Below are 18,209 nucleotides of genomic sequence, written 5' to 3'. Positions count from 1 at the left end.
TGGCAGTGTGTATGTGCCAATGCTACTGTCTCAATTCATCCCACCCTCTCCTTTCCCCACTTCAAGTTGATCAGTGTTAGGTGCTAGCCTGCAGCTCATGGGTGAGGCCTGCGATGGACAATTGTCCCACCTTGTGAGGACCCTCTCCATGCACGCAGCTCACCCACCAGCCTTCCCCGGGGCCTCCTGATGTCAGAGATCGGCATGCGTGCTCAGTCATATCTGACTTCTTGCGACCCCATGGACTGTAAGCCCACCAGACTCCTCTGTCCTTGGGATTTTCCAGGCAAGAATACTGGAGTGGATTGCTATTTCCTACTCCAGGTCAGAGGTCTGAACTGTTAAAGCTGTGGGTTTCTTAGATTTCCTCTCTTTTCAAAGGCTGCTATGGTTTGAAGGGTGGAAACCATCTGGGGCATTTTTGTCAGGCCGACAGAGAGGGACTCTGGTGGGACTGTCCGTTGGGGGTTTCTCAGGCAACCCACTGGATGAATGGGTCCATCCAGTGTCTTTTAGTTCTTGGCCCCAAAGCCACTCTGTGAGGAAGCCAGGCAGCTGTGCTGGCCGGGAGCAGGGCTGGGCCCCAGAGTGGGTGTGGGCAGCAAGTTGGTGTTGGGGTTTGTCTGTCGCAGTGGGTCTCGGAGGTGGAGGTGCAGGTGTGGGCTCTGGCCTTTTAGTAGTGGGAGAGGCCCCCCAGGGTGTTTCCTGTGAGTTCTTTTTTAGGGTCTGGGGTTTCCTGGCCTCAAGGGGGTCTCCCTCCAGCAGGGTCTTCACACACACACACACACACACACACACGCACGCACACACACATACACGCACATTGTGGCAATCTGCATTGCAAATGTAGTTTCTGGAGTCTGAAGGAGGGCATGATGGAGCCTCCCTGGGGAATCTCCTAAAGGGCGAGAAGGGCAGAAGGGTGTTCTAGGCACAGGGAACAGGCATGCAGAGCAGCAGGGAGGAGATCCAGGCTTGTCTGGAGAATGGCCCGTATGTTAGGTGCTCATGGGATGGTGCCGAGAGATAAGGTGCAGGGCCAGAGCTTGCAGGCCCTGGATACCGCACTCCCACAGTGGGATTTTTCACTGTAGGAGGTGGGGGCCTGAGGCCTGCAGCCACTTCTGAGTGGTCCGGGCAGCTGGGCAAATCCTGGTGTGGGAGGATGAGGCTCAGCGCCATCCATCTCTGGACGTGTGCCCTCCTACTGCTTCCTTCAGCTCCAGGGGCCACGTAGAGGCCCTCTGCAGAGTGGCCTTGGGACACAGTCACAGACTAATAGACTGACAGGGCTCTGAGAGTGAAGGTGGGGGTCTTAATTACGAGGAGGTTCCGGAAAGAGATTACCAGTGGGATGTAGGCATCATTCAGGGAGCTTGTCCAGACAGAGGAGCAATCCTGTGTCTGTTGAATCATCTCTACTTTGGTGAGGGCCAGCTCAGCTCCTGGGAGTGACTGACTATTTTATCAACATTCTCTGCTTGCCTCACTCCAGCCTCATGAGTTGAAGGTGAATCCTACATTTCTTTGCTGGGACAGCCTTTGAGGGATCTGTGGCAAGTTGAGGCCCTGGTGGAGGCCTGTGGTGGCTGAAGGAGGGGAGAAAGGCCCAGGTTGCTGGCAGGGAGCAGGAGAGAGTGCCTGCCTGTCCCTGAGAGGCCGAAGGCAGTGGCGAGAGGGGGATGCAGGACAGCTCAGGAGGAAGCAGGGCGGGGGGAGGGGCAGGCGAATCTGTCATCCTCCTCTTCTTCCTCTGCTGTGGGTACTCCCCCCACCCCAGTACGCCCTTGGGGCCTGCCCTGAACTTGCCTGGCTGGAAGCAGACTCTCCTTTGATGGAGGGAACGCTTGGGTGTGCCGGCTCTGCAGAGGTGGTGGGAACCACAGTGCACACAATGCCAGGGCACATCCTGGCTTTGTGGTGGCACCTGCTCGGGGAACCTGGGCATCCTCACTGGAAGGCCTTCCTGGCTGCAGTCAGGGACACGAGGTGTGCTGGGGCAGGCGGCACACTCCACGTTCACAGAGCGAGGCAGGCAGTGAGCGAAGCGAGCACATGAGGCTTTGCCTTCGCTCCCCCAGATACTAATGAGCTCTTGATCTTTTGAAACACGCAAGCTTCTCAGTCTGTGTGTCTTTCTCCCACTTTTGAGCGAGGGGTGGGGAAAAGGCACGCTTCCCTACCGTCAGCAGTTATGCAAGGATCACGCTAAGGGGCACCTGGAGATTCAGCAGAACTGGGTGGGGCTGGGGGGTGGGCTGGGGAGCATTTGCCCATTCAAGTGTCAACTGCCATTCAAGACAGCCCCTGGTAGGCAAATGGATATACGGAACCAACGTTGCCAGAACTACTGAAACTTCAGGAGAAGCTGGAAATCCAGATATTTTTTAGAACAATCGCATGTTTTAAACGTGGCTTCCAAGTCTTTGGGCCGAATGGGCACATCCTTGGCCAGGCCAGCCTGTGGCCTGCCTCCCTGTGGGGCACTTCTACTGCATCCCGCCCGCCTCTGCTTTCTGTGTTCTTCTCCCTGTAGTCATAGCTTCTCCTCAGTTCTGCCCTTCCCAGCAAAGTTCCCCTCTCGCTGCTCATCCTTACTCCTTACCCGCCATGGCCCTTACTATCTGATCTCTTTGAGCAGCCGGCTTGTTAGTCTCTGCAAGCTGAGTCATGTTGGAAAGGCAGGGAAGTGAGTGATTATCGAAAACCTTTTCTGTGCTCTGCCTGGTGGTGGCTGTTGTTAAGCTGCCAAGTCACGTTCAACTCTTCGTAACCCCGTGGACCGCCCATGCCAGGCTCTCTCTGTCTCTCACTGTCTCCCAGAGTTTGCCCAAGTTCATATCAAATGAATTGGTGATGCCATCCAACCACCTCATTCTCTGTCACCCTTTTCTCCTGCTCTCAGTCTTTCCCACCATCAGGGTCTTTCCAGTCAGTCAGCTGTTCGCGTCAGGTGGCCAGAGTACTGGAGCTTCAGCTTCAGCATCAGTCTTTCCAAAGAGTATTCAGGATTGATTTCCTTTACGATTGACTGGTTTGATCTTACTGTCCAAGGGACTCGCAAGAGTCTTCTCCAGCACCACTGTTCGAAAGCATCGATTCTGCGCGCTCTGCCTCTTTCCTTCTTTCTTTCTTCTTTCTGGAGGAGGGAATAGCAAACCACGCCAGTAATCTAGCTGTTTAAAACCGTCTTGTGGTTGGTCCCATTTAGTTCTCACATAGGCCAGTGGAGTCAGCGACGTATCAGGGAGGCTCTAGAGCAGCACTGTAGGTCCGTGGGGCTGGGATGGCTCTGAGGTAACAGCTGGCACTAGCTGGGGCTCTTTTGCATTCTAAAAGTGCCTGACCTGTGAGGTGGCACTGCCACACTGGGGTTTTTTGAGCTAGAAGTCTCCACCACATCAGCTGATCAGCACAGCCTTGCTCCAGTCCAGGTGGGCTTGGCCATCCCTGGAGATGTGCTTGGTAGACTCACTTCTGCCTCAGGACCTGGGGTAACAAGTGTGTATCTGAAAGTGGGCTCTGGATGCCCCGGGGTTCAACCCTTGATTGTTTTGTGGAATGTTTGTTCAGTGGTTTGAGGCCTATGACCTGTAGACTCTTACAGCCAACGTCTCCTTCTATCAGGATTCCTCGAGCTACAGAAGTTAAGTGCGTGGCCCAGTCTGGACCCAAGAGAGAAGCAATCCCAATTTTCTAGGCCTGGCTCAGGGCCAGGACCTCTGGGCTGTCCCCCAGCCTCCCTCTCCTGAGTTCACCCACACAGGTGGCTGGGCAGCTAGGTGCTGGCAAAGCTGGTGCCCTGAACTCTGCTTCTCAGGGGCTTCTGGCAAAAAGGGGGCGCCCTCATGTTGGGAACTTGATGCATGTGGGTGCTAGAAGGTGTATACCTGGACTTCCACGCCCATCCCTCTTTTCGTAAACAAGAAATTGAGGTTCCAGGAAGGAAAACCACTTGCTCACATGTCATTTATATCAGCAAGGTCTCCCCTTTCAGATCAGGGCTGATCGCCATGGGTCCTGATGCGCTCTTTCCTCCAGACACGATGTATTCATTCATTCCTTTGGGTGGGCACCTGCTTGTAGGGGCTTTGGACCCCCCACCCCCACCTCTTCTCCCTGGCAAATGAGAGCAGCTAGGAATCCACTGGGTATGAGCCCTGGTGGGGGAGAGTCTGGACTCACCCAGAGACCAGGACCACTGTCAGCTGAGCACCACAGCCCTTCCAGCCCAGAGATCCTAACCCACTCCTCCAGGCCGGAGGCAACTTGCAAATGACCCCAGGAAAGGAATCAAAGGGAATCTCAGCTTCTGGACTCAGACCAGTGCTCGTGTCTCCTTCCCCAGACTTTGTGGTCCTGGTAGGATCGTATAGCCACGGACTAAAGCCAGCCTGTGCCGACCCTGCTCTGGACGGTGCTCTTGGTGTCACTCCCAAGACTCCAGACCAGGGCCTGAGGATCCAAGCCAAGGATGCACCAGAGCTCGGCCTAAGTGTGAGGGGCATGCGGGCTGCTGGTGCCCAGGCAGGATCAGTTCCCTGGAGGTGCATGGAGCACCCCTGGCCAGTGCTTCTAGAGCTGACTGCCTGCAGAGCATTCTCTATAAAGTTGAGGGACTCTGAGTAGGGAGTCTTGGTCCTCTGGTTCTAGGTGCTCTTGTGACAGATGTGCAGTCTTTGCCCGGGGAACGTTGAGAGAGCCTCCAGGAGTGTTTGCGGGCAGCTTGGAGGTTGGCAAGGCGCAGCGTGCTGAGAGCCTCCAGGAGTGTTTGCGGGCAGCTTGGAGGTTGGCAAGGCGCAGCGTGCTGAGAGCCTCCAGGAGTGTTTGCGGGCAGCTTGGAGGTTGGCAAGGCGCAGCGCGCTGAGTTGCTTTAGCTGTTGGTCCTTCAAGTCCTTAGGTCCTTAAAGTAACTGTTGAACTCACTTTCCTGGAAACACTGGCTTGGAATGTGCTCTGAGAACAAAAGCATTCTTGGAATGTTGACTATCTCCTCCGGGAGCAGGTGGCACTGGAGGAGAAAGAGGCAAGCAAGAGTGGATGCAGAGAGCTAGTTACAGAGGGACTGTGCTAGGTGGGGGTGCCAGAGCACAGAGCTGTGGGGTGTCGCCAAGCTCTGCCTCCAACGTGAGTGGGTGGACGGGCTGAGTGCTGGCAGCCCTTTCACTGTGGCTTAGCACACGCCGGTGTGTCTAGATTCTGCTTTTAATTTTTTTTATTAAGGGGGAATGTGGTCCAGAAAAGATGAAGGGGAACAGGTCTCCCAGCTGCTTAGCACAGCTTTAGTACCCAGACTGAGAAGTCAGTAGCAGAAAACTCTGGATTATAGTTTTCTTAGGAAATTAGAGGCCCTCATTTTCATTGCACGGAGAGACATGTTGAGGGTAGAGTCCTGGGGTTCAGAAGCAGCTGGAGAGCTGGGAAAACAAAGATGAAGCTGGAAAGGACCCCTGGCTTTGGAAAATATGCACAGCTCAGAACTGGCACAGTACACCCTGGGCTGGCTTGGTGGACTTGCCTCAGGCCAGGGGCTGAGGGCAGAGGCCTCCTGGAGTCCTGCCCCTGCCACAGCCTGGGCTGGGCGGCTCTGCTGCCAGGCCCCAGGAGGCTGGGGGGCCACTCTGGGGCTGGAGCACTGGGGACAGCCATTCAGCAGGTTCAGCGCTGGGGTGTGTGGAGGGGTTTTCACGGGGAGATGTAGCTAGATGGGTCAGCAAGGCTGCTGAAGCAATCAGGAGCCCAGGAAGCATGTGAGGTGGGGTTGGCTCCCTTGAAGGACACGAGATTATGAACCCTCTGGGTGGGCTGGTTAAACAGAGAGCCTACGTGTGTAGGTGTGGCAGACTAGCCTGTAGTCTCTGCTGGGCAGGCCCCTGGGTGGGCACTGGGCCGAGTCCAACAGAGGGGCCAGGAGGCTGTCCAGTGGTGATGGAGCCAGGTGGTTGAAAACCACACACTTGTGAAAGTTTCCTCCTTTAATTACCAAGCAGCCAGCTAGCCCCGTAGCTTTAAGCAAGGGCTCTGAGTGGCCTTGAGGATTTTCACGCTTCCATTCTTTAGCCATGCTAATCTTTTAATTTTTATTGAAGTTTACTTATGTATTTTAATTAATCGATTTATTTGTCTGGATTGGCTCTTAGTTTTGGCTTGCAGGCTCTCTAGTTGTGGCTTGTGGGCTTTGTCACCCTGTGACATGTGAGATCTTAAGTTTCCCAACCAGGGATCGAACCTGTGTCCCCTGCACTGGAAGGCAGATTCTCACTACTGGCCCCCCAGGGAAGTCCCTGGCCATGTATATCTTGAGTAAAGTACTGGGAATCTCTACCTCTGCTTCCTCATCTGTAAATTTGGGGATCTTGACATTACAGGACTGAATTTATAGGAATAAGTGGGGGGAGCATGAGTTAGAATACCTGAGGCTTCTAGACCAGTGGGAGGTGTGAGTTAACACTATCATTATTAACTAGATTCCTCCATTCTCATTTCCAAGTCACTGGGTCCCACTCATATTTCTAAGACCCAATAAAACGTCTTTTCTTCCAAGCTTCTCCTATTTCTGTGAACTTTATCACTTTCATGCAGACGTGCTAAGTCGCTTTAGTCCTGTCCAACTCTTTGCGACCCTATGGACTGTAGCCTGCCAGGCTCCTCTGTCCATGGGATTCTCCAGGCAAGAATACTGGAGTGGGTTGCCATGCCCTCCTCCAGGGGATCTTCCCGACCCAGGGTTCAAACCCGCTTATCTCTTGTGTCTTCTGCTTTGGCAAGTGGGTTCTTTACACTCGTGCCACGTGGGGAGTCCTTGTTACTGCTGACATTCACCTATTTCCTGTAACCCCCATTGTCCTGATTTTTGGCGGTGATGGTGGCTCCTTCCCATCCCTGGTAAGATTTGCTGGTCAGGGCACTCATTCCCTCCCTGGGGTTTCACGCAGCCAGTGATGTGCTTTGTACTCCGGGGTGGTCAGAGAGGGCCCATCCTGACCAGGCAGGCAGTGAGGGTATTTCTGTATTGGATGTCCCATGGAAACCAGAAAAGAAAAAGGCAGCAGGACCCTACCCCATGAAGCCAGGGTTTGTGTTAACAGTAATGAGTGTCCAGAGAAAAAGCCTTTGCAACACAAAGAGTTTTCCTGCACTGTCTTAATGGCCAGCCTCGTGTTCACAATTCATTAACGCAGAGGAGGTTATTAATGGCCGAGGGAAGTGCTTGGGTTTGTTCCGGGGAAGTGCTGGCCGCAGGACGGGCCGCAGTCCGCGGAGGCCCTCTCCCTGGTGTGCTTAGCCTGGCTGTATCTAGCCTGTGATTTGGAGAGCTGGGTGTGAGGTGGAAACTCCTTATAGCTGCCAGGGGAGAGCTTCCATAACTTAGCCATGGAGTCGCTGTCCCTGGCTAGGCGGGGCATCGCAGCTGACCATCCTCAACAAGATGGGGACAGGGGGGAAGATGGGCCGCCTGCGTGGCAAGGCAGTCCTGTGGGGACGCTCCGTGTCGTCTGTGGAGCCCTGGAGTCAGGCCTCAGCTGAGAGAAGCGCAGCAGAGCTGAGGAAGGAGGTCTGACCTCCTCTTACGCTCCCCTCTCCACCCACTCCAGGTGAGGCCCTGGTCCCATGGGCGGCCCAGGTGGGGAGGAGCCCGGGGGCAGCCAGACCTGGTCCCAACTCTAGCCTAGCTCCATCCCTCTGGGTCCCTCCAGATGAGGGTATTCTGACATGCAGTGGGTGCTCAGTCGATGCTGCAGAGTAGCCTCCTGAGCCTGCATCACATGTGTGAGGATGAGGCGAGAGGCCAGGGGCAGGGCATCCAGTGCTGGGAAAGGGTCTGGCCATGTCCTTCCTGGGAACAAAGCCCCGTAGTTACCCCAGAATGTGCCCTCCCGACTTGGCCCTTGGGCTTCCAAGCCAAGGTAAAGTGTCCAGAATCTGAGACTGGGAGGGCTTTACTGGCCAATAAGTGTTTCCCCATCAGGCTTAAACTCACAGCTGGAGGCAGCCTCTTCCTCTTTCAAGCCCCTGGAAATGTTTTCCTCTTAATTCTCTTAATCACTTTTTCCTCTGTGTTGTGATTTTTAAAGAAAAATCACAATCTTAGTAAGCAATTAAAATTATTTTGTTATGAACTATGATAATCAGGAAAATTCAGAAAATATGCATGTAGAACTTGCTGAATACTTTTAAGCACTCATGTGCCAGCCTTCTTCTGGAGCTCTGCCTGTGCCCTAGAAGCCCCATCCTTCTCATGTCACTTTCCTTCCCCCTAAAAGAAACTGTCATGCTGACTGCAATGGTAATGCGGTTTTGCCAGCCACCTGAGTAGGCATTCTGAAACGCTATTGTCCAGTCTGAACTTTTTTGAATGGTACATGTATATACATATAAATAGAATCGCATGGGATGTCTTTTTCCTGCCTGGTTCCTTTGACTCGGCATATGTGGGAGATTTATCTGTGTAATTAGGTTTAGTTGTCGATTTTTTGTGGTATTCTCTGTTCATGATCAGATCATCTGTAGATAACGACAATAATACGTCTCTCCCTTTCCAGTTCTTATACTGTCGTCCCTGGGTATCCACGGGGATTGGTTCCAGGGTGCCCTTCCCCACCTGCCATACCGAAACCTGCCCATCCTCAAGTCCCTTATAGAAAATGTGGTAATATAGTGAGTACAGTTGGTCCTTTATATCTGAGGGTTTCACATCTCTGTATTCAGCCAATTGGCGGGTTGATTTCAATTGGTTGGTTGAATCTGAGGATGTAAAACCTGGGGATACGAGAGGGCAGACTGCACTTATTTCTCTCTCTTGTCCAGCTGTGCTGGCCAGAACCTCTAGCACAGTATTGAACAGAAGTGGTGAAAATAGGCATCCTTGCCTTGTTCTTTTTTTCAGTAACAGCTTTATCGAAATACAATTCACATACCATGCAATGCATCCGTTAAAACGAACAACTCAGTGATTTTTTGGTATAGACAAGAGTTGTGAAACCATCACACAATCGACTTTAGAAAATTTTCATCACCCCAGACCTGTTAGCAGCCAGTCACCCCCAACCCTCCCTGGCCCATGTTACCACTAATATTTCTGTCTCTGCAGATTGTGGACATTCTGTCATTGCCACTGCGGATATTTCACTGAGTGGAATCATATCATACAACAGCTGGGCTTTGTGACTGATCCTGGCTTTATGCCCTCATTTTTGATCTCAGGGGAAAGCTCTCACAGCCTCACCAAGGTTTCACCATCGTGTTCGCTGTCTGCCTTTTTATTTTTAACATACGCTTTATCAAGCGAAGATATTTTCCTCTTGCACTAGTTTTCTAAGAGTTTTATTTTAATTATTACTTTAAAAAATCATGAATATGAAGGGATGTTGAATTTCATGGAATACTTTTTCCTGCTGCTGTTGAGAAAACCACAGGATTTTTCTTTCTCAAATATTAATACAGTAAATTGCATTGGTTGATTGTTTAATGTTAAACCAACTGTGCATTCCTGGAATTAACCCAAATTAGAGGTGACATATTATTCTTTTTATATATAGATGGACTGGCTGGTATTCTGTCTAGGGCTTTTTTGTCTACGATCCTGAAGAAATTGGCTCATAAATTTTTTCCCTGATAACCTCTCTTCCGAGTTTCCGCACTGTTTTACTTTACCCCCCAACTTAGTATAATAAAAGCGGCTGCAGGGAGCGGTTTTATTGTCTCTCCCAATTCCAAGGACGGGCTGGGCTCAGCTGGATGGTTCTGTTGCTGCTTTTGCCTAGAGTGTCTCATGAGGTTGCATTCAGATGGTGGCTGGGGCTGATACATACAGGATGGCAAGGCCTCTGTGCCTGGTGCCCTGGCAGGGATGCTGAGAGTGCCCTGCCTTTCTCTTTCTCTCTCTCTTTGGTGGGAGTTGGATGTTGGTTGGATTCTGAGATTATAAAAGCAGAAGATGCCAGGTCTTATTAAGACTTACATTCAGAACAGGCACAGTGCTACTTTTGCTGAATTCTGTTGATGGAAGCTGCTCACAGAGCCAGCTCAGATGCAAGTGAGGGAATTGCACACAGGTGTGAACACTGAAGCGTGGTTCATCGAAGGCCCTCTGTGGAGACTGACTGCACAGGTATTGAGGATACTCTGGCCTTGTGACGTGAGTTGGGATTTAAACAAATATTTATTTATTTATTTGGCCTCGCCAGGCTTTAGTTGCAGCATGTGGGAATTTAGCTGTGGCGCGTGGGATCTAGTTCTCTGACCAGGGATCAAACCTGTGCCCCCTGCATTGGGAGTGGGAAGTCTTAGCCAGTGGACCACCGGGGAAGTCCTGAGAGGTTTGTTTTTGAACTCACCTAACTTTCCAGTCCTGACTATAAGTGCTTTAAGGGCACGGTCCTTATCTGACTCACCTGTAGATCCTTCCAAGGCATTCACCTCTGCCCTTAACACAGAGGCTGGTGCAGAGTAGAAGGTAGTGAAGTCTGACTAGGCAGAGGATCCCACTTCCTGCAGAGTTGACTGCTCAATGGGAGAGGCTCCTGGCCTAAGGTCCACCGTGTGTGCAGCTTCAGAAAAGCAGCGCAGCCTTGCAGGAGCCCTGGCTTATTTCCAAAGGGGCAGGTGCTGGGGCAGCAGGGCGCCCGAGGGCTAGACGTGATCTGTCCTCGTGGGGGACGTGGTTGGGTCAGCCCTAGCTCCTCTGTGCCTAGCCGATGTCAGGAAGACGGGGGTGGAGGACGCCAGCACTTAACATTTGGAAGGAATCTCCTTGATGAGTATGCTACCCCCGCTTCTCCAGGATACAGTGGGAGAAACTGAGGCTCAGAGGTGGCTAGGACTGCCCAAGGTCGCATAGTGTGCCTGCCAGAGGCAAGGCAGGCCAGGGACCCAAGTGCCCCAGTGTCCAGTTCCCCACACCCCATATTGATTCTGTTCCTTTTACAGGCCCCTGCTGTCATTCTCTGGCTTTAAAAACTGCAACTCACTTTCCAGAAGCCATTTCCTATGGGTGCTGATGGGTTTGCCCTTCCTGCTAATCAATGGGGCCCTGGAGTGCAGAGCTGAGCAGAGGTCCTGGCTTATGCCCAGAGCCAGCAGGGGGGCAGGTTGCCCATTCTGGGGGCTGCTGGAAGGAGGGAGGGTGGCACTCACTGGCATCAGACCACCTAGAGTGTTTGTCCTGCCGCTCCCCTGCTGAGCAGGGCTCTTGGCTCTGGGTGCTGTCATCATTTGCTTGCCCCCTCAACGGCATCCAAGCAGAAACGGGACATCGATCCTGGCCCCAGACTGGGCCACAGCACAAGGAGTGGTTGGCTGAGCTGACTCCCATCAGGGAGCATTTGCTGGGTGAATAAACAAATGTCGGGACAGTGCGTGCGCACGTGGGGTTGACGGGGAGGGATTTAGCGTCTACTCCCCCAGGGTAGGGGCTTTCCTTGTGACTCAGTTGGTAAAGAATCTGCCTGCACTGCAGGAGACCTGGGTTCGATTCCTGGGTCAGGAAGATCCCCTGGAGAAGGAAATGGCTACCCACTCCAGTATTCTTACCTAGAGAACGCCATGGACAGAGGAGCCTGGCGGGCTACAGTCCATGGGGTCGCAAGAATCAGACATGACTTAGCAACTAAACCACCCCAGGGTAACCTGGCAAATGAACCTGGGGATTTTGGGCATTAATTAGGTTGGGTAGCTTTGTGGTGACCATAGTTTTTCTTTTCATGGGGTTTTGAGGCAGATTAGGACCTGGGAGATGGCAACTTTGAGGAATCAAAATGTGCTTCCTAGATCCGGAAAGACAGACTTCCCCTTCCTCCCTCCCTCCCCTAAATGTAATTGAGTGTTTGCTTTGTATCCAGAGTGGACGTTTTAGCTCTAGAATCAGGGCTGTGGGGTGAGGACAGGTGAAGGCTCTTACCCTGCAAGTTTGGGAGGTGAGGTGGGTACAAAAATAAACACAAATCCTGTTAAAGAGGCAATAAGAACGGTAACACAGAGATGGGAGAAAGCACTTTGGGAGTTCTGTGAAAGAAGTCACCTGAGTGAATTGGACCCTACTGTATATTTGATTATTGGTGAACACACTTAGCCATGGCACTGAAAAATCTCTGCTTAAATATTATAGGCGTCTGCCAACACTGTTACCCCACACTCTTTACAAACTGTAAGGATCTGGTATTAGGAATCACAGAACATGCCTGTTCTACTTTGCAATGAAGCAAAAAAGAAATGAACTATATGTATATGAAAAGTTTCATAAATCCACTTGCGCACTTACTTGCTCAATAGTCTTACCCTTAACATGAACATGTAGCAAAAAATCGGTGTGCAACAGCTCTACTTGTAACCGAAATTGTCGTTCTTGTGCCTTCATATGATGAAAATATGCTATTGGCAGAGACGAGACAGAACTAACTTAATCTTTCCTGTCAGACTCTGTAGTAGATCAATTAAACTGCCGAGGAGATCAAATGCTTCAGACTGTATTTATTACATTAAGTATTTATGTTCAGGCCAAGCCTTTAAAGCATGATGTCATATAGCAATGTAGGCCGATTAAATCAATTCAGCAGAATTTGCTGTAACTTAATGGAAATCTAATTGTGCGTTTTAATTTAGTGTCCAGGAGGTAGTAAGTTCTCCAAACAAAACAATTTTCAGTCTGCATTTGGGGAGCAGGAGGCTCTTGCACAGGCTTGGGTGATGGCACCTACGGTAGGTGAGAGGGAAGAAGTCCTGGCCTTGTAGGGGCTTTGCTGGCTGGCAGGTTGGGTTGCATCCCATGCAAGGGATCACTGACTTCGATCCCCACCAAACAGGAAATGGATGAAATGTTCCTGGTGGGTCCTCCACGGCCAGGCCTCAGCTCCATGCTTGCCAGTCAAGAGCTCCAGTGCAGACTGAGGCCATTAGCAGCCATGGAGTCTCGGCTGGGTGCTGAGGACACAGTTCTTACTCCTTAGAAACCTCAGTGGAACTCCCTTCTAAAGGAGAGCATCTCTCCCATCATCTGAATGAAAGGAGATGGGAAATCAGGAGTCACGAGAAAGACACTTGTTGTGAGAGTAATGCTCGGTCAGTTTAGAAAAAGCAGAAAATACAACAAAACACAAAGCACAAAAATATAAAGCTTATTCATAATCTTAGCACCCAGCATCAGCCACGATGAATGTTTGTTACTGGTACATTTGTTTTCTTCCCATTTACAAATATGTATCTCCAATAAATTTATGTATCTTAAAGCTTATTTAGAATTAAAAAATCAAATGTTTAAATTTATAAATATTTTCTATTTCTAAATTGTGTTATTTACTATACATGCCTGTGACCTTATACTGATATGGTACATGGCTGCACGTGTGCATATACACATATGTACTATGTATATATGTATGTGTGTGTATATACAGATATGTGTGTGTATATATATACACACACACACAAAATGGGATAATTTTGACCTACTGTTTTTTTAACCTACTTTTTAAAATTTAATATTCTACTATTACTGTATTTTTGCACCAAATATCCTCTTACAATATAATTTTGTCATAGCTTTAGTGCATTCAATAAGGTGATTATAACTTATTCAGTCAATTCTCTAGAATTGGGTGGTTAGTTTCTTCATAATTTTTTGTTGCTATCTGCCACATGGGAATGACTTTGTTTGTACTAATTTAATTTTTATACCACTCATGATTTTAGGTTTTTGACAGATAAAAAGCAAAAGAAAACTAGAGCCCCAAGTATGGAAATCCAGACATTAAAAGATGAGACTTTTAAAGTTTGTTGGCTCACTCCTCAAGATTCTGTTGGCAGAATAAATTGTTCTTAATAAATTATTATTATTATTAATTATTTATTATTAATAAATTATTGTTACCTGGAGAAGGAAATGGTAACCCACTATAAATTATTCTACTTTTTGCTCTGATGGGAATGGGCTCATCAGGGAAGCCCCCAGCTGTGAGAGCAGTGTCGGGATTGTGTGTAAGGCAGGGTGGAGGATGCTCGCAGCACAGCCACGCATCTCGAGGAGGATCTGTGTGTCCTCCCGGGGATGCTCACAGCAAGTCTAGTTCCTTGCTGGTCACTGAACTGAACTGCTAACTAGAACAAGCTGTGCACTGTAACTTACTCTTGCCCTTGATTTTGCATGTGGTCACGGAAATCCTAATTGTTGGAGGACTTAGTACTAGGTGCTTTATAGAGGTGGATATATTACCTCTTATAAATGAGGAAGCTGGAGCTTGGAAAGAGGTGTGATGTCCCATGGCCAGTTAACAGCGGAACCAGGAGTCAAACTTCAGAGCCCATTTCCTCCTCGTCTGCAGGCTGCCACTGGCTGTCAGACCCCAGGTGGCCTGTCACCGTTCTCATCTGATAGCGTGTTGATAATTCTGACTCGGTTTTGGCACAGACATTTGCTAAAGTATCTGCTACCACCCTGACATTACAAGAGGAGGACAGTCTCTTTCGTGGCTGACTCCACGCCACCCCATCACTAGCAGACACAGGCTTGGTGTGGTTTGCAGAGCCCTTTCGATCATCGTCCCTTGCGGTGGCTCCTGTGGCCAGGGACCGACGGCTTCAGGCCATTCTGAAGCCTGACACTTTGCTTGCCTTGTACTAAATGGCTCCAGGTTACCACGCATGTTGAATGTTTTGGCTGTTTTATAGATTTTTTGTCTTTTATCTCAGTACTGTCCATCGATGTTTCTGCTATTAACAGTCTCATTGCTTTCTAGCTTGTGGCAGCCTTGTAAGACAGAAAAGTGATGTTAGCCGTGCATTTGGAAGTCTTCACGTATGTGGTGAGGGCCTTGAGCCTGTTTTCTGAGGGCAAAATGCATGTTTTGGAGTCTGGGTTTTCACCTGGTGGCCATGGGGTCATCTGCTGCCTTGAGCACTGCAAAGCGTGCGTTCATACTTTGCTATTTCTGTTGTCCACAGTGCTCCAGGCTGATGAAGGTGTTCGGGCAGGAGAACACTTGGAGAAATCTCATTGCTGTTGGTTCTGTGAAATCATGGAGAAATCAAGAGTTAGGTCTAAAAGGATCCTATTTGTAGAAATCATTTTTTCCCCTATGTTAAAAAATGGTTATGGAAATTAAGGGAGACGCTGGTGTTTGGACAATTTAAGTTCAATTGAAATCAGTTGAAATTCTGCAAGCACGTTTAAGTTGGAAGGAAGACGTAGCTTTATAATTCACATCCCATTCTAAAACCACTCATTTTTTGTTGAAGGGGATTTAAAATGTGTCTGTTAGCCCATAGTGTGCATGAAGATTCTCTACAACATCCTGTCAAGGGGGCTTCAGTGTCCATGACCAGAAGAAACCCATCACCCTCAGAGAGAGACCACCATCCACACTGATGGTAAAGAAAAGAAACCCCTCCTTCTCTCCCTCCATCTGCTGCTTCTACTCTGCCCTAAACCAGGGAGACGCAGTTTCCTCATGTCCACTGTGCCTAAAAGGCCCCGTTCTTTCACTTTTTACTCCTCCCTACAGCTTCCTCCCTCTGGCCTGACGGTCTGACTGTGACTTTACCGTCCATTTTTTCTGCAGGTTCTGCCTCTGTTAAGGCAACCCACAACCGTACGGTGTCACAGTGAACTTACTGGGAAGCCATACTGACCACATGCTACTGCTGAGATACATCCCCCTCTGGACAGTTGGGTCTTTGGGCACAGATCGTAGACTTTACCCATTTCCCGGATAAATATCATTGAACTCGATTCATTTCAGTGTTTGCCTTTGAGCTCGTCTGTTGGTTCAGATGGCCTCTCTTGGTCTTGTCTGTGTCTGCCTTCTGTATCGGCATGCCTTCTGTGTTCTGTGTCTGCCTTCTGTATCGGCATGCCTTCTGTGTTCTCGTCCAGGGAGGGCAGGGCAGAGCAGAGAGGAGGTGAGTCGCAGTGGTTCATTTTTTTCAGCACTCCTCCGTGTGGCTTTCAGACATTTGTGTCTCCACCAAAGAACATCCCTTGTGGCTCAGCTGGTAAAGACTCAGCCTGCAATGCGGGAGACCTGGGTTTGATCCCTGGGTTGGGAAGATCCCCTGGAGAAGGGAAAGGCTACCCACTCTGGTATTCTGGCCTGGAGAATCCCATGGACTATATAGTCCATTGGGTCGCAAAGAGTCAGAGAAGACTGAGTGATTTTCACTTCACAAAGAGCATCGGCGCCCGCCCCCCGCCCGCCCACCTTTGATAGACAGTCAGCTGCTCTCCAGACTTGGGGTGTTGATGAGGAAAGAGGGAGACGTCTGTGATGGCGTCATGCCAAAGACTTTTGTTGGCCTGGGCACATCTCTCAGGGTCTGATGTCCTGCTTTGGGAGTCCCCACCTGACCAGTACTGTACAGTCAAGGGACAGAGAAAGGACTCGAGGGAGGTGTGCGTACCATGATGCTTCCTCGGCCAGAGGTGTGGGGGTTGGGTGGGTTGAGGGTGCTGCTCATGGACATGTGTGTGTGGGTGGCCTGAGACGCACTGGGGGTCCTCACCCACTGGAGGATCATCAAGGAGTCCCAGTCTTGAGCGGTCTTCATCCTCTCGAGGACCTTGACCTCACTTTCCCTTGGCTCTTACAGTTTTGTTTTGAAGAACTTATTTTTAATTGTGGTGAAATACACATATGGTAAAATTTCTGTCTTAACCACGGCTAAGTGTGTAGTTCAGAAGTGTTAAATATGTCCTTATTATTGTACAACCATCGTCACCATCCATCTACAGAACCCTGTCATCTTTCCAAATTGACTGTGCACCAGTTACACCCCACCCCTCGCTCGCATCCCCTCAGCCTCTGGCAGCCACCATTCTACTTCCTGTCTCTACGAATGTGACTCTACTGGGTACCTCATACAAGTGGAATCGAACAGAATTTGTGTTTCTTCTGACCGTCCTAGTTCCCTTAATATAATGTCCTCGAGGTTCATCCATGTTGTCGCCTAGGTTGGAATTTCCTTTTTTTAAAAAAAGGCTGTACGCGTAGCCCTTAGCGTTTATAAGCAGAGTCTCCCAGAGTCGTTGGGTTCATCCGGTCCTCAGTTTCCCCATGTCTAGTGTCGGGGTGAAGGGGGCAAGCCGCGTAGACTCTGTCCCTCCCTCCATTCCATGAACTAACTTGTATCTTCCACCTCTGAATCTGGGTTTTGTGGGCCAGGAACGTAGTTATCAGTGACTTTCGTGGGGACTTGCCTGTTGCAGGCGTGAACCAGCAGGCGTAGGCTGCGGATCCAGGAGGCTGTGTCTTGTCCAAGTGGCACTTCTTCATCTCGCAGGTGATGAGCTCTTCACCGAGTCATAGCCTGATCAACGCCCTCTCTGGTGTCATATCAGAGTAAGGCCTTGCTGGGGACGAGAACCAGCCCGAGACACATATGCTGAGCCTGCCCCTCTGGGGCTTGTCTGACATGGGGTTGGCTGCCCAGGCCTGGCTCTGGGGACTGTGGCCTCTTGAGGGTCCCCCGCAGCCTACAGCCCCAGTCAAGCTGCCCTCAGACCCCCAGCCCCTCGTGGCCCCTCCCCAAATGTGCTGAGGGTGGGGGTCTAGTATCAGTCTTCCTTCTTTTGAACATTAATTTAAAATCAAACTTATGTGTTTAAAAGAAATGCACAGGTATTGTAGAAAAATGAGAAATGTTCTAAGCAGGCACAGAAAGGAAAATCATCAGTATTTCCACTGCTGAGAGGGTTCACTGTGCTCGTCTTCTGTTCTCTTCCTGCTTGGCTCCCCCCTGGAGGGATTTGGAGGGGAGGAAGACCTCCCCTGCTGGGTGAGTCCTGGCCTTTGGTGTGGCCCCTGGGCTCAGGGCACAGGCACTGTTCCAGCCCAAGATCTCGACCCCCGGTCTCACTGAGGCCAAGACTGCTGTCAGTGCGTGGCTGCCTGTGAGCACGCTGGGAGAAGCAGAACCAGCAGGATGTGGAATTTGAACCCTTTAACTTTTTGTTTGCTTCCTGCTGTCGCTGGAAATTCGACCAGGCGAAAGCCAGCTGGAGGTGCAGTTGTGGAATGGGCTCTCAGAGTTCTGTGTGTAAACTGGGCGCTTGTGATCCGCTCACGCTCGTCTCGCCATCTGCTGCCTGCCGCATCGGCCCCTCCATCAAAATTGAGGCAGGAAGTGACGGCTGCATTTTAACCTCCTATCACACTCGAGAAGGAAATGGCCACCCACTCCAGTGTTCTTGCCTGGAGAATCCCAGGGACGGCAGAGCCTAG

At 50.3% G+C, this 18,209-nt stretch overlaps 1 protein-coding gene across 1 annotated transcript in view; it reads left to right on the top strand.

The window, feature by feature from the left end:
- DRGX (dorsal root ganglia homeobox) overlaps positions 1-18,209 on the top strand; it is a 33,999-nt gene that overhangs the window by 9,726 nt on the left and 6,064 nt on the right. The window lies entirely within an intron of this gene.

The sequence above is a fragment of the Bos javanicus genome, chromosome 28, assembly GCF_032452875.1.
Source record: "Bos javanicus breed banteng chromosome 28, ARS-OSU_banteng_1.0, whole genome shotgun sequence".
Classification (NCBI taxonomy): Eukaryota; Metazoa; Chordata; class Mammalia; order Artiodactyla; family Bovidae; genus Bos; species Bos javanicus.
The sequence above is the reverse complement of the archived record's forward strand: the minus strand, read 5'-3'. Positions and strand labels throughout refer to the sequence as shown.